A 15,761-nucleotide genomic window follows, 5' to 3' on the forward strand; every position below is an offset into this window, starting at 1 on the left:
TGCATAAAGAAATTCATTTGCGTACTGTTATACTTGAAGTTCAGAATTTTCCTTTAAAAATGCTGCATTCCATGTTTTTCTACTTTCCCCATTTGTGTTCAGCCCTGCCAAAATGTCTGCTACACAGCCTACTCCAACTGTGCACTGTTGAGGCTCTGATTGATTGGCCGCCAATGTCAGTCTGTCAGTTTTCACATCAAAAGACTGGTGATTGATAACTTGGCCAATCACAAAAAAAAAAATTCGGCATCTGCTTTTCAAGGCTTTATGGTAATTTAATTTTGGTGCTTCTTTATTCCAGGTATTGTGATATTTGAGCTAGGCATGTGTCATTTCTTTGCTGCAAACCTTCCTGTAAACATAGAATAGGGTCATTCTATGTCAAATCAACCGATTTTCCAGAAATCCCACACACTTTGGTCTCAAAAAAGTCTGAACAAAAAAAATGCCAGTTGTATCCATGTTATCCAGGAGACACCCTGTAAAATTATTTTGACGTAAGATTGATACTTTCCAAGATACAGCCAATTTTGTGAGGGAAGAGGGGTATCAAATTTGACACAGCTTTATTTTTTCATAGTTGTACAGTTTAATTTCTCAAAAACTAAACTACCTAACAGGCTAAATTTTTGCCTAATTGTACTTTTATAGGTATAATACGTTACAAAATGAAAATCTTTGGTGCAGATGACACCACTTGATAAGCGCAGAACTTCAAAAATGGAAAAAAATATTTTGCGTCTTTGGCTTTGTGATGTTAAGGCTTTCAGAAAGTTTACTTCTGACCAATACAACCTGCGGAGATTTTTTCCATGTTTAGGTACTGTAATAAGGTGCTATATAAGCGCCCGACCCGGCACAGACTGACGCAGAGGCACGTACCAAATTAACACAAAGGCTTTATTAATTCTTCAGCTGTGGGACACGTCTTCCCCGTGCCACACAGCCCAACACTTCTCCTTTACCACCACTCCTCCTCAAGCTTAGTCCTCCTCCTCCCGACTCTGGCTCCTTGAGTGGTGGTGACTGGCCCTTTTTATAACCCACCCGGAAGTGTTCCAGGTGCTTGACCACCTGGTCCTGATTGCACCTCCGGGTTGGGCAGAAGAATCGTCCAGCCGGGCTGCTGACTCCATACAGCAACCCCTAGCGGCCATCCAAGCCCCCAACCCGGCTGTGGAGGACTCCATTTCCCATGGAGCCATGCGACAGGCTGGGGGATCACCGTCCGCCAGGGAGGCTGCCACCAAGCGTCCCGGGGAAGGTACTGAGCTGCCCATGGTTGCTCCCCCGGAACAGATGCAGCAGGGGTGTACACAGAGCTTTTCAAAAGGTTATAAACAAGCAAGAAACTCCAACATGGTTCGACCAGCAGACCTCTCAAATGTGAAAAAAATCATTTTGGGTCTAATTTTCAGACTAGCTTAATGCATTGTGGGAATGTCTAGACATTTAAAAAATTATTTTTCCTGTATCCTACATGGTCAATGGAAGGCATTTTCTGCAAAAATGAAAATGAAAATTCTAAATTTCAACTTCATTTTCAAAGTCTGCATGCAATAATGCTGTAAAAATGAAAATGAAAATGAAACAACCCCATTTGCAATATCATTTTCAGCCTGAACTGCAACGAAGCTGCAAAAATGAAAAGTAAAATGCGAATAAGTACTGGCGCCACCTGCTGCTCATTGAATTTTCATTTTCCACTTTGCATTTTCATTTTTTGCATGTGAATTAAACACAGTTAGAGTGACAAGTATTCCATCGATTGAAGTGGCTCTGCAGCTACGAAGGACAAAAAACTGAGGGAAATCGAGGTGCAATGCCAATGCCCCACATATTGACTCATGCTATTTGCATGTTGAGAACTTGAAAATGAAAATGGGTGGGGTTGTTTAATTTTCATTTTAATTTTTGCAGCATTCTTGCAGGCAGACTTTGAAAATGAAATTGCAACAGAGAGATTGCCTTTTCATCTCGTAATTTTCATTTTCATTTTTGCAGAAGATACCTACCATACATGGTCCCATCTTTCTCAAAAAATGAGTCTTACTTTTCTTAGGTGAATCTTTCATTTTTTTTCAGTTCTAAACATGAGTTAAATTCACCATTGTCAGTGATGATAATCATCAAGTTCTTCATCACTAACTTGGGTATGGGATTAATAGAAAAAAATAAATCACCAAAGGCACACTAAGTACAGCACACGAACAACAGCTGTTCGATTTATCATTAAACACAACACTAGATCTAATGAAATGTTAACATCCTGGTATTGCAGCAGCAGCAATGTGACCCATTTTATTTGTTTCAATTGAAGTGCAGTGTTTAGGGCACCTTTGTCTTTGAGATCAAGATGGTACTGCCTCCCACCATCTGTTGTAAATGCACTAAGCATATAAATGACACACTTTATTGGCACCCAACAAATATTGCCTCTAGGTGGTCAATGGAAAGGCAGTTTGGATGCATGAAACATATCAAGATGTCCACTTCACTTTTGTCACGAATCACATCAATATAATATTTTTCATCATACATGCACCCAACATAGTATTCAAAAGGACAAATGTCTAATGTGAGGGATGCATCTGATCCATCAGGAGTGTGATCATGAGAGGGCAGTATCTCAGCTGCTGCTTCAGTGGTGAATATTTGGACAGTCAACTGACTGCCTTCACCAAACACACAGCTGAATTTGAGTCTGCCATCATCTGTAGGGATTACATAGTGGTACAGTAATCCCTCCTCGATCGCGGGGGTTGCGTTCCAGAACCCCCCGCGATAGATGAAAATCATGAGTAGAAACCATATGTTTGTATGGTTATTTTTATATATTTTAAGCCCTTAGAAACTCTCCCACACTGTTAACATTATTAGAGCCCTCTAGACATGAAGTAACACCCTTTAGTCAAAAGTTTAAACTGTGCTCCATGACAAGACAGAGATGACAGTTCTTTCTCACAATTAAAAGAATGCAAACATATCTTCTCTTCAGGAGCAGAGAATTTCAGAGAGAGAGAGAGAGAGAGAGAGAGATCGCTCGCAAAGAAAAGCAAACAATCAAAAAATCAATACGTGTGCTTCTAAGTTTGCCGCGGCATTTTTAGAGGAGCGTCAGTATCTTCTAAGCAAACAGCCTCTGTGCAAACAGCCCTCTGCTCACATCTCCTCCGTCAGGCAGAGAACGTCAGAGAGAGAGAGAGAGAAAGCGAGATTAAAGCAAACATTTAAAAAATCAATAAGTGTGTTTTTGGAAGCACCGCGATAGAGCGGCCGGCATTTCTTAGAGGTGCGTTGGTATCCGCTAGGCAAACAGCTTCTGTGCAAACAGCCCCTCTGCTCACAGCCACTCCGTCAGGCGCAGAGAATGTCAGAGAGGGTGAGAGAGAGGCAGAGACAAGCAAACAATCAAGCTACGCGCGGGAAGCATCTTATAGCATTGAGGAGTTTTAGTTAATATGTAACACATGCTCTGATTGGGTAGCTTCTAAGCCATCCGCCAATAGCGTCTCTTGTATGAAATCAACTGGGCTAACAAACTGAGGAAGCATGTAGCATAAATTAAAAGACACATTGTCCGCAGAAATCAGCGAACCAGCGAAAAATCCGTGATATATATTTAGATGTGCTTATATTTAAAATCCGCGATAGAGTGAAGCTGCGAAAGTCGAAGCGCGATATAGCGAGGGATTACTGTATTCTAATCGTACCAGATAATCTTTCGGCCATGCAGAATGGCATTCTCTGTTCAGCTTCATGAGACAGGATAATCGTCATTTGATATGAAAAAAGTTTTACATTTTTGATAACTTACTGATTGAATACTCAATGATTACCATTACTGACACATGGCACATTTAGCCTGTGTTTTTGCTGGAAACTAAACATGAAAGATTTGCCTAAAAAAGGTAAGGTTTGTGTTTCGAGAAAGAAGGGACAATATACAATAAATTAAAAATATTTTTAAAAATGATCTGCACATTCCCACATGCCGTTAGGGTGCTCTGAAAATGAAATTCAGAATAATTTTTTGGATTTGAGAGGTCTGATGTTTAAACCCTGATACAGTTACTTTTCTGTTTATTGGTTTATCAGAAAGCCCATATACAGTAATTATCTTAATAATGAAAAAATCTACAGTCTGTGTTGATTGCAAATATATGTTTCTGAGGCCTAAACATAGCTAAGCCAAAAACTCAAATTAAATTTTGATATGTTTCAAGAGGCTGCTTTAACCATGCAGGATCATCTGGATCAAATGTTTCAATTTTGTCACATACAATACCAATTAATGAACCTGCGTGCAAAGTCTGAATCTGCTTGGTGGCTTAATTCTTGAGCTATGGACTGAAAAAATCAGGCCAGATAAAATCAACACCCCCTCCCCTTTTTACACTGACTGTATCTGGGAAAGTATTGATCTTATATTTAAACAATTTTACAGGTTGTCTCCTGGCTAACATGAGTACACCTGGTAATTGTTCCAGAATTTTTTTAATCCAAAGTGTGTGGGCCATTGGTTGATTTGACATAGAATGACCCAGCAGCAAGGTAGACTTTACCAGAGAGACAGATGAAGTATAATAATAATAATCTCTATATATAATCTTCATTTGGATCTTGATCTTTGTTTGTCCGTGAATGAATTAGAAGAAGAAGCACTAGATGGCAGTAGAGAAACAGCTAAAACATTGGCATTGCATTAAGAATCTCCTCCAGGCTTATACTACTGAAGACTGTAGTACTCCAGTCACACCTCAAAACACAGACATTCAAACTAAACAAATTGTTGTGCTTTAAATGAACTAAAGAGATCTTCATTTAGATCTTGATCTTTGTTTGTCCGCGAATTCCACGCATGCCTGGACCACCTTCCAGTTTAGTACGTTGTTGTTACTTACGGATGTCAACAATGTGCCGGAATAACGAAAGGGGTGATGGACAGTGTTACGCTGGTTAGCTCTTAAGGCCTGGTTAGAGAATGAGATTGCTGAAGATAAAAGGTACGTGTCTATGTAACATATGGATGAAAGACAGTGGGTAAAATGAATGACAACGTAACAGCACGTTCCAGAAATTATTATTGTTACATTGTAGCTGGAGAGTGCTGCACGTCTTACAGTTGTACCATGGCTTGCTCACATGTCAGTGAAGTGATCCCTATTTATGCTTTAAAGAGCCTGGATACCTATGTGTCCCCCTTTTATAACCATTGCTCTGTGTATATTGCCTTACTCTTTGGATTGCCACAAAGCAACCTGCAAGATTGGAGAAAGGTTGAGAGGAGATCGTGAGAGGAAACGACAGCGTCGTGAAAACGAGATGGACTGTGAATGGACAGAAGCAGAAATGCTCCTACACCACCACATAATTACTATTCGGACAGTGATTCCGAGTAGGCCGTTCCTATCGAATCAATGTCCAAAGGTTTTCTTTTGTAATTTTGTTTCCCTTATAAAAAATCCTAATGGTGTGCGACGAAGGGCCCAGTTCACGACTGGCAGACGCGTTTAAACAGGGAGCCCTTCACAGACAACTTTAACACGCAGAACGTAGTTGGGCGCATATGGCTAGTAATAATAATAATAATAATAATAATAATAATGATACATTTTATTTGTATAGCACCTTTCCCATGTCAAGGCTCTAAAAGATTAGAATATTAGCCTTTACATTAAAGGAAGTAATAAACTGAGAAAAGGAATCAGAAGAGTTATCCTATGCAAGCAGACAAAGGCAACAAAAGCTACTTTTTATTCTTTTATTATTATACCTTTTTATTTTATAGTTCAGTTAAAACGAACACTACTTGTCTCAGTTTGGACTGTGAGAGAGCTTGTATTAAGTATAGCGGTTCACATTCTCATTTAGAAGAGGAACCGATAAAGAAGAATTTGAAATTGCTGCTAAGTAAACAATAGGCTTGTTACCTTAACAGCAACTTTAGTCTGTTTTGCTTGTAAACTTAAGTTTGTTAGGCATATATCTTCTAGATACACATAAGCATACTGTAGATTTGTAGCCTTTTTAAAGATTTGTACTGTGTTTACTGTTTGTTTTTTTTTTTGTTTGCGTGTGTCCAACAGTAAACATTTTGGAAAGAAACAGCATAATTAAAAATACTTAAATTTATACCTCCAGCTTAGGAATGTCAAACAAACAAAACATCTGTACAAATATAGTAAATATACTATATATTTTACGTGAAAAAAAGCTGTAGTACAATTAATGATAAAAAAATGATTAAAACCAATAGGAGCATGTCTATTTATATTTAAGCAGTCCAATGTCAATTAATTGAATCAATGTGTGTGTGTGTGTATACTGTATACTGTATAAGTCCTAATGGACCAAGGGACGGCATTTACCTTGGAGGCATTCAGGGAGGTTGCCAAATTACTCCAAATTAAGCATCTAAAATCCTCAGTGTATCACCCTCAAACTGATGGCTTTAGTGGAGCGATTTGACCAGATGCTCAAACAAATGCTACACAAGGTGGTCAGTGAGGATTGATGAATCCCCCTCATCTTGTTTACTTATTGGGAGGTTCTGTAAGCCTCTATGGGCTTCTCTCTGTTTGAACTTTCATATGGACCAAAACCCCGAGGTATACTAGATATTCTAAAAGAATGGTAAAATTCATCCCATCTTAAAAGAAAAAATTGAACAATCAGCTCAAGCTCAGTGGTATGACCATGGCACAACACTGTGAGTTCCATCCCAGAGACCATGTCATGGTCTTCATTCCCACTTCCCATTCCAACTTACTGGTCCACTGGCAAGGTCAATATGAAATTAAGGACAAGAAGAGTTTGGTAGACTACTTGGTGAAACAACCAAACAGACGGCTGACCGAGCAGGTATAACACATAATTCCAGTTCCCACTCGGCTCAGCCTAGCTCCTTCTTTGCTCCAATTAACTTTAATGTTGGAGCAAATTTGATGCCCAAACAGCGAAGAGAGCTTGAAGCAGCCATCTCATTTGTACAGGAAGTGGTAATGAATGACCCAGAAGAACTACACTGATTACACATGACATTATTACAGAACCAGGGTTGTTGACAAAGACAGCACATATTGCCTCCCAGAAGCAAAACCAGTGCAGGTGGAACTTGAGTTCAGGTGCATGCTAGATCTTGGTGTGATTGAAGAAAGTTTTAATCCCTGGCACAGCCCCATTGTTGTGTTTGTTACTTTGTTATTTTGGATAAACTAAAGCTAAATATTTAGGTTGTTAAGTTGGCAGAGGTGCCATATGTCCACAGTTTTTTAAAGTTGAATCCATTCTTACATGGTCTCATCCAAAAACCAAGAGGCGGATTCAAGCTTTCCTGGGATTGTCCGTTTCTCTGAGAGGGAAGAGCGCCTTGCAGGTTTAACAAAGAAATGGGCCCCAAATACAGTGGTATAGGATATGAAAACATAGGCTGTATTGAGCGACTTGAAACAGGCCCTTAAATCAACAACTATCTTCATAATACCTGATATGTCTTTACCTTTTATCTTACAGACCGATGCCTCAGACATGATATCTGGGTGCCGCGTTGAACCAAACTGTCAATGGTGTTGAACACCCCAGAATGTATTTTAGCCAGAAACTACTAGATTGGGAAACCAGGTAGGCAGTAAAAAGATAGGCTCTCGCGATCAAATGTGCTGTTAACCACCTGAGGTACTTTCTCCTGGGACACGAATTTACTCTGGTTACAGACGATGCTCCTTTATAGTAGATGGCACTGCAGAAGAAGTCAAATCCCTTGATCACAAAGTGGTTGTTGGAAGTCCTACATCATTGAGGAATTCTCCATGCCAATACTAATGCATTGTCGCAGGTTCATGACCTGACAGCTTGTGTCGCCCGATCCAACATATTGTCACACGCATGAACATGGGAAATAGCTTGGTAATTCTCTGCCGTGACAGGAGATGATGGGGCTGTGTACTAATGAGCTCTCTTCTTCCACTTCTGCAGAATGGAAGATTGACACTTCCATCTCTGATGTCACTTCCGGGGTCCATCTACCTGGACCCTCCTTTTCCTGCCAGAATGCCTAAAAAATGGAGGAGCCACTATCTTGGGCAGTCTACCTGAGACAGTAGTTGAGATAACTTGCTTTCGTTGTGTTATGCACACATTTCTTTTCAAATCGTTTATTCTAATTATATAGTGTTGGCTGCAAGATGCCCCAAATCTTTGACTTTGTCCTGCTTTTTCTTTACGATGGATAAAGAAATTCTACAAAGATTATAAGAAGAGGAGCGCGTGATGTTACCTAACTTTCAGGTATACTTCTGGATTGTAAATGCACTGTATGTGTTTTTGAGATTAAGCAAATAGTCAAAAAGAAATGAGCTTTTGATTGCTTGATTAGTCATGGATAGAATATTCTGCTCTCATTCATTTCTACATGGTTTGCTCTACTCATCAGTTACTATTAATTACTGCTTGCTAGCTACAAATTTAGAGTTTTTGACTCATTTAGAATATGATACCATCAAAAGAGACCTTTAAAATGTGAGATTTTACTATCTTCTGCACCCTGACAAGACATTATTCAATTTTTAAAATGCTCAGTACTGTATTTTGAAATTGAAAATGTTCATTAGAGATTTATATGTTGACAATGTATTTGTACCCTTTGGGCAACTGTTACTCAAATATAATATTAAAAATTCCTTTTACAACAGTACAGCACAGATAGACATTTTGCTAAAAGAAACCTGGCCCTTTTAATTTTCCCAAAGTATATAGTAGTTTGTAGTTGCATCTCTCCAGACTATACCAGTGCTTTTAAATGAATGCACCTCTAGATAATCCGAGACACCATCGGGGATTAGACCTTTCAGTATCACGGTCAAGACCCTAAAATACCTAAACAATAACTATAATCGTAATAAACGAACAATAAAACAGCGGAGAAGCCGTGGATTAAATAAAAAGGCTGTAGTTATCAGCAGGGAGACGTGAATCCCGTGGCGAAGCAAGGAAGGGAATGTAGAGACAGGAGCGACGGCTGGCCTTATATAGGCAGGCAGGCAGCCAACAACGTGGGAGGCGTTGGGATGGGGGACCCAATGTCGCCTCACCTGGTGACCGAGCTGCAGGCTATGGACATATATATGTACGTAAGTAGGATTCAGTTAGCATTGGGAACCCGCATACCAAATTTCTTGAAGATGGGGCCATAAGTAACAAAGACCGTTGAAAAGTTCAATATGGCGGCCGACAGTGGCATCATACCACCGAAATAAGTATGTACATTGGTTTCGGTTAGCGCAGGGATGCCGCCTACCAAATTTCGTGAAGATGGGGCCATAAATAAGAAAGTTCAACATGGCGGACATTGTTGACCGTTATGACCGTTACGCATAGAATTTCAAAATTAAACCTGCTTAACTTTTGTAAGTAAGCTGTAAGGAATGAGCCTGCCAAATTTCAGCCTTCTACCTACACGGGAAGTTGGAGAATTAATGATGAGTGAGTGAGTGAGTGAGTGATTCAGTGAGGGCTTTGCCTTTTATTAGTATAGATATATTCTACAGTGGTGTGAAAAACTATTTGCCCCCTTCCTGATTTCTTATTCTTTTGCATGTTTGTCACACAAAATGTTTCTGATCATCAAACACATTTAACCATTAGTCAAATATAACACAAGTAAACACAAAATGCAGTTTTTAAATGATGGTTTTTATTATTTAGGGAGAAAAAATCCAAACCTACATGGCCCTGTGTGAAAAAGTAATTGCCCCCTGAATTTAATAACTGGTTGGGCCACCCTTAGCAGCAATAACTGCAATCAAGCGTTTGCGATAACTTGCAATGAGTCTTTTACAGCGCTCTGGAGGAATTTTGGCCCACTCATCTTTGCAGAATTGTTGTAATTCAGCTTTATTTGAGGGTTTTCTAGCATGAACCGCCTTTTTAAGGTCATGCCATAGCATCTCAATTGGATTCAGGTCAGGACTTTGACTAGGCCACTCCAAAGTCTTCATTTTGTTTTTCTTCAGCCATTCAGAGGTGGATTTGCTGGTGTGTTTTGGGTCATTGTCCTGTTGCAGCACCCAAGATCGCTTCAGCTTGAGTTGACGAACAGATGGCCGGACATTCTCCTTCGGGATTTTTTGGTAGACAGTAGAATTCATGGCTCCATCTATCACAGCAAGCCTTCCAGGTCCTGAAGCAGCAAAACAACCCCAGACCATCACACTACCACCACCATATTTTACTGTTGGTATGATGTTCTTTTCTGAAATGCTGTGTTCCTTTTACGCCAGATGTACAGGACATTTGCCTTCCAAAAAGTTCAACTTTTGTCTCATCAGTCCACAAGGTATTTTCCCAAAAGTCTTGGCAATCATTGAGATGTTTCTTAGCAAAATTGAGTCGAGCCCTAATGTTCTTTTTGCTTAACAGTGGTTTGCGTCTTGGAAATCTGCCATGCAGGCCGTTTTTGCCCAGTCTCTTTCTTATGGTGGAGTCGTGAACACTGACCTTAATTGAGGTAAGTGAGGCCTGCAGTTCTTTAGACGTTGTCCTGGGGTCTTTGTGACCTCTTGGATGAGTCGTCTCTGCGCTCTTGGGGTAATTTTGGTCGGCCGGCCACTCCTGGGAAGGTTCACCACTGTTCTATGTTTTTGCCATTTGTGGATAATGGCTCTCACTGTGGTTCGCTGGAGTCCCAAAGCTTTAGAAATGGCTTTATAACCTTTACCAGACTGATAGATCTCAATTACTTCTGTTCTCATTTGTTCCTGAATTTCTTTGGATCTTGGCAAGATGTCTAGTGTTTGAGGTGCTTTTGGTCTACTTCTCTGTGTCAGGCAGCTCCTATTGAAGTGATTTCTTGATTGAAACAGGTGTGGCAGTAATCAGGCCTGGGGGTGGCTACGGAAATTGAACTCAGGTGTGATACACCACAGTTAGGTTATTTTTTAACAAGGGGGCAATTACTTTTTCACACAGGGCCATGTAGGTTTGGATCTTTTTTCTCCCTAAATAATAAAAATAAAAACTGCATTTGTAGTCTTTTGAAATGAAATTTGCCTCCGATCAGTGCTAGCAACGCGCTTTCTTCCGACTCTTACATTGTTGTAGCTCTGATGTGTGCATCAATGTAATCGATGTACCAGGAAATCATGCATTGACAAAAGTTACCCTTTGCTTGGAATGCAAAGTGTGATTAAATGCGTTATTTTTTTAACGCGTTATGGAGTACATGCATTGAAGCTTCTCAGCTGTGCTTGTGCTAAGAAAAGGAAACATTTTAAAAATAACGTAACATGATTGTGAATGTTATAGTCTTGTGACTGTTATGAGTGTTGCTGTCATCAAGGATTTGATTAGCATTATTTCTTTCAATCAGGTTCGTATTTGGAGGACATGTTGTGTTCAAGTTTATTCCATGTTTGTCAACCGTTGTAAAGATAACAGGTTTCATTAATCGAAGTGTTAACCACCCAAATCGGAACTCGTGAATGTAAGATGTTCAACAGGCATTCCCGGTAGTAAGTTGTGGAAATTGCCTGTGAATATTTAGCGGTAGCATTTGTATGAACTTAATTTAATCTTTTCCAGTCCTGCAAATTCAGTTGATACGAGCCGCTCGGAGTACATGCATCGAAGCTTCTCAGCTGTGCTCGTGCAATCTCGCGATGTCCACCACTTTATTTAATGTTAGCTAAGACCCGGCACTTCAAAGTTTCTTGCTATAGCAATTTTAACTCCGCAACAAAGTGATCCAAAGTCTCGTTTATACCTTGTGTTTTCTCATTAAACTTGTATCTCGCGAATACCATACTCGTCCTGGCATGACAAATTGCAGCGGGAGCGTGTCTATAAACTTAATTTAAACTTACGGTTCACACCGTGCTTTGTTTCCGCAGTTGTATAATTCGGTTTTTGTTCATCACTCTTTGGAACTGTTGCTTTTTGTCTGTGCACTGCGTCAGTTGTACATGCGGTGTACATGCATCGAAGGTTCCCAGCTGTGCTGGTGCCATCTCGTGCGATGTCCATGGCTGTATTTAATGTTAGCTAAGACCGTACTTAAAATTTTCTCTTGCAGTTTTGCTGAGTTTGTGCCAAACACCACCCTGACCATCTTCGTCTGCATAAGCACAGTCCTTCACCCGTGAATATTTAGCGGCAGTGTTTCTATTGGATTGCCGCTGACGGAAGGCCTTATATGGGCAGGCACTAAATTACGAGCAGACGTCTATTATAGTATATGGACGAAAAAATAGGTTCCAGTTATGACCATTACGCGTAGAATTTCGAAATGAAACCTGCCCAACTTTTGTAAGTAAGCTGTAAGGAATGAACCTGCCAAATTTCAGCCTTCTACCTACACGGGAAGTTGGAGAATTAGTGTTGAGTCAGTGAGTGAGTGAGTCAGTGAGGGCTTTGCCTTTTATTAGTATAGATATTCAATATATATATATATATATATTCACAGAGTCTAAAGAAAAAACAACATAAACAAATGTACAATGTGCAGTTCAGAAAGTCTGTTATTTGGAAATGTGGATGTTCGAAGAACACAGTGAGACAGTCCTGATGTCTCAGCTATTTACGGCACATATTATAGCCTTGATCCCACACCAAAGACTTCTTGGTTGTTGAGATGAGGACAAGCACACCAAGCATGGCTGGAATCTTTTATTGAATCACAGGCTTTTAGACAGTGTTAAGAAAGCATCTTTACAACTGATAAAAAGTCATGTTCCATTTGTGCAGATCTTGCAAACCCTCAAATAGCTGTTCTTTCTTTTGTGATTGTGTTAATTTGCCTCAGTCAGAACATATCAAAATAGCCTCACAGTTACTCATCCAGCATTTACTCCAAATAATTCAGAAACTTTATTTTGTTTACAAGATGAACATGTATAGGAAATTTTGTTGCACATTCTCTTGGACATTGTGTGGTACAGCAGGGGTCGCCAACTCCCATCCTAGAGGACCACTATGGCTGCAGGTTTTCATTCTAAAACTTTTTTTAACGAGTGCCCTGTTTGTGCTAATTAATTTCTTGTGAATTCATTTTAATTGAATTGATTTTTAAGATTTGTTCCCCTGAATTTCTTCATTGTTCCTCTGAATTGCTTCATTTCTTTCCTTAAATGGCACCCAAACAGAAATGAAATGCAAAGTGAGGGAGCCAAGAGAAGGCCAACTAAGTCAGGGCCTCAAACTCCAACCAACTGCTTAATGAGGAGCTGATTCCTGTGAATTAAACCGGTTCTTTAATTCTGTGGCGTGTTGCTGCTCTCATGGTGCATTAGCAGACATTTACAAAACTGTTGATTTTCTCTTTTCTAAGAGCACACTGTTAAAATGTTTTGTGAAGCCAAGCAGATCGACATTCACCTTTCTTTATTTTCAGATATTGTATGATGAATGCCAGTTGCTTTGGCTCATTTTTGTATCTCATTATTGTTTAGCAGCTAATTAAGGAAAAAGAAACAATTAAGGGGTCTGAGTTTTCAAGAGCAAGTTCATTAAAATTAGTTCAAAAGAAGTTAATTAGCAGCAAAAACAGTTTACTCATTAAGGAAAGGGTTAGAATGAAAACCTGCAGCCATAGCGGTCCTCCAGGAAAGGAGTTGGTGACCCCTATGGTACTGTATATTAATTTTCGAAGCTCACATTTAAGTAAAAAATCTCATAACTGAAAAATAAGGATTAAATTAGACATTTACCAACCCAGATTATAATTATTACTGCACATGTCTAACAAAACAGTAAAAGTCAAGTTTGGGATTTGGAATGAGAAAAATACATACTATAGTTTTGTTATTATTAAAACCAATCGGTATGTAAGTCTCTGCGGTCCGGGGTTTGTTTTCTGCCTTGCGCTCTATGTTGGCTGGGATTGGCTCCAGCAGACCCCCGTGACCCTGTAGTTAGGATATAGTGGGTTGGATAATGGATGGATGGATAGTATGTAAGTCTTGTTCTTTTTAATAAGAATATAACTGTTAAGATGGGCATTGGGCCTAAAAAATAAACACTAAGATGAACAGTCTGTTCTGAAAAGCTGCACAACTGTTCTCTGTGTTAAAGTGCTGTAAAGTGTAAATCATTCTCTGTTTTTTGTTTTAGCTCATTTTATAATACAAACATGTGTGCTTTTATGTAACTTGTAATTTTTTTATTGTAATGGCACCAAAATGAATGGTTCTGTCAACTGTGACTTTAACATTTCCTTTCTCTTTCTTTCTGGAAATTTCGCAGGGTTAACAGAAAACATAGTTAAAAGGATTACAGTACCACCTAGTGGTTGCATTACTAACTACATTTTGCTCAGTCAGAAATTGTATAATGTAATATTGATGTTTAATTCTTGGGTATTTGTGTACTGTAATGCAAAGAAATCAAACCACATTAGATCTATTATATATAGATAAAGTCAAAGGGTGAAGTTTTGTAATTGCGTTGTATGAATCCCAACAATATTTTTTTGTGAAACCTACCCTTAGACTATGTTAAACCTGTTATTATGACTTTTTAAGAGCCACACAAAACACTCCTGACTTTTCTTTTCTCCTCAGTACCATATGAAATTCTAGCAAAGAAAAATTACATGTATCAGAGTATTAAAGACACAAGTTAGACACTGTAGATATACAGTATATGTAAATGTTACATTTACTGTGCAATTTAGACACTTTTATTGTGAGAGTGCCCAGAGAGAAAACTTCTGCAGTCACTACTCTATTTGGGTGACTGCTAGGGTCTATTGTGAGAACTTATGGTACTTTGGGAGCAAGCTTACTGGATTTGTTTGATGCATAAGAGGGAAGCAGCTTGGCCCAACCAGAGATTGGTGGACTCTGCTTAATGATACAGTTTGGGAAATTCAATACATGCCAAAGGGGCATAATCCAAAGTAAAAGAGAGAGAGAGAGAGAGAGAGAGACTTAGTGTCAGCTAGTTAGTCCATGATGGGGCTGGAAGAAAGTCATTAACAATCATCCAGACTGACCAGTGGCTGTTGATGATTCCCTAGTGGAAGTCTGTTGCTGTAAAATGGCTCAGCCCTGGAGTACCTTTGTAGCTGAAGGTTTTGACTCCAGCCAGGTTTACAAACCATTGAGTCAAGTCTGATTTAATTGTTTAATTAGCTAGACTTTTTTATTCTGCTTTTAGAAAGATACTATAGTGTTATACAGTGTTTACATTTAGAAGAAATACAGAAATGTTTATCTTTTGCCATAGTTTTTTAAACACTAACCTTTCTTTTATCATTTTCTTTTAACTCACCTTTTTTTCTGATGTTTGCACTCTAATTAACACACTAGTGAATATGAAAATGAAGTGCATATGACAATATGACAATGCACTGTTTTCAATAATTGTCAGTATTTGGATGCCATTATGGGAGAAAACGCCATACAAAATAATAATAATAATAATAATAATCCATTTTATTTATATAGTGCCTTTCCCATGCTCAAGGCACTTACAGAATATAAGAAAGAACGGCAGGGTATACAGGATATAGCATAGTACAAACCAAATAAATAAATAAAGAAGATTAAGACAGTAAATTCAGAGAAAGCCTAACAGATAACATAATTGATGGTCTAGCACACACACACAGGTTACATGAGCATTTTGACAGAGAGGTAAACTGAGAGAAGTTGTAATAAAGTCAAGTAGAGCTAAAAGCCTTCCTGAACAAATGAGTTTTGAGTTGTTTTTTAAAAGAATTCATGGAGTCAGCTGACCTGATTAATTTCGGTAGGTCATTCCAG

Source organism: Polypterus senegalus, chromosome 4, assembly GCF_016835505.1.
Source record: "Polypterus senegalus isolate Bchr_013 chromosome 4, ASM1683550v1, whole genome shotgun sequence".
Classification (NCBI taxonomy): Eukaryota; Metazoa; Chordata; class Cladistia; order Polypteriformes; family Polypteridae; genus Polypterus; species Polypterus senegalus.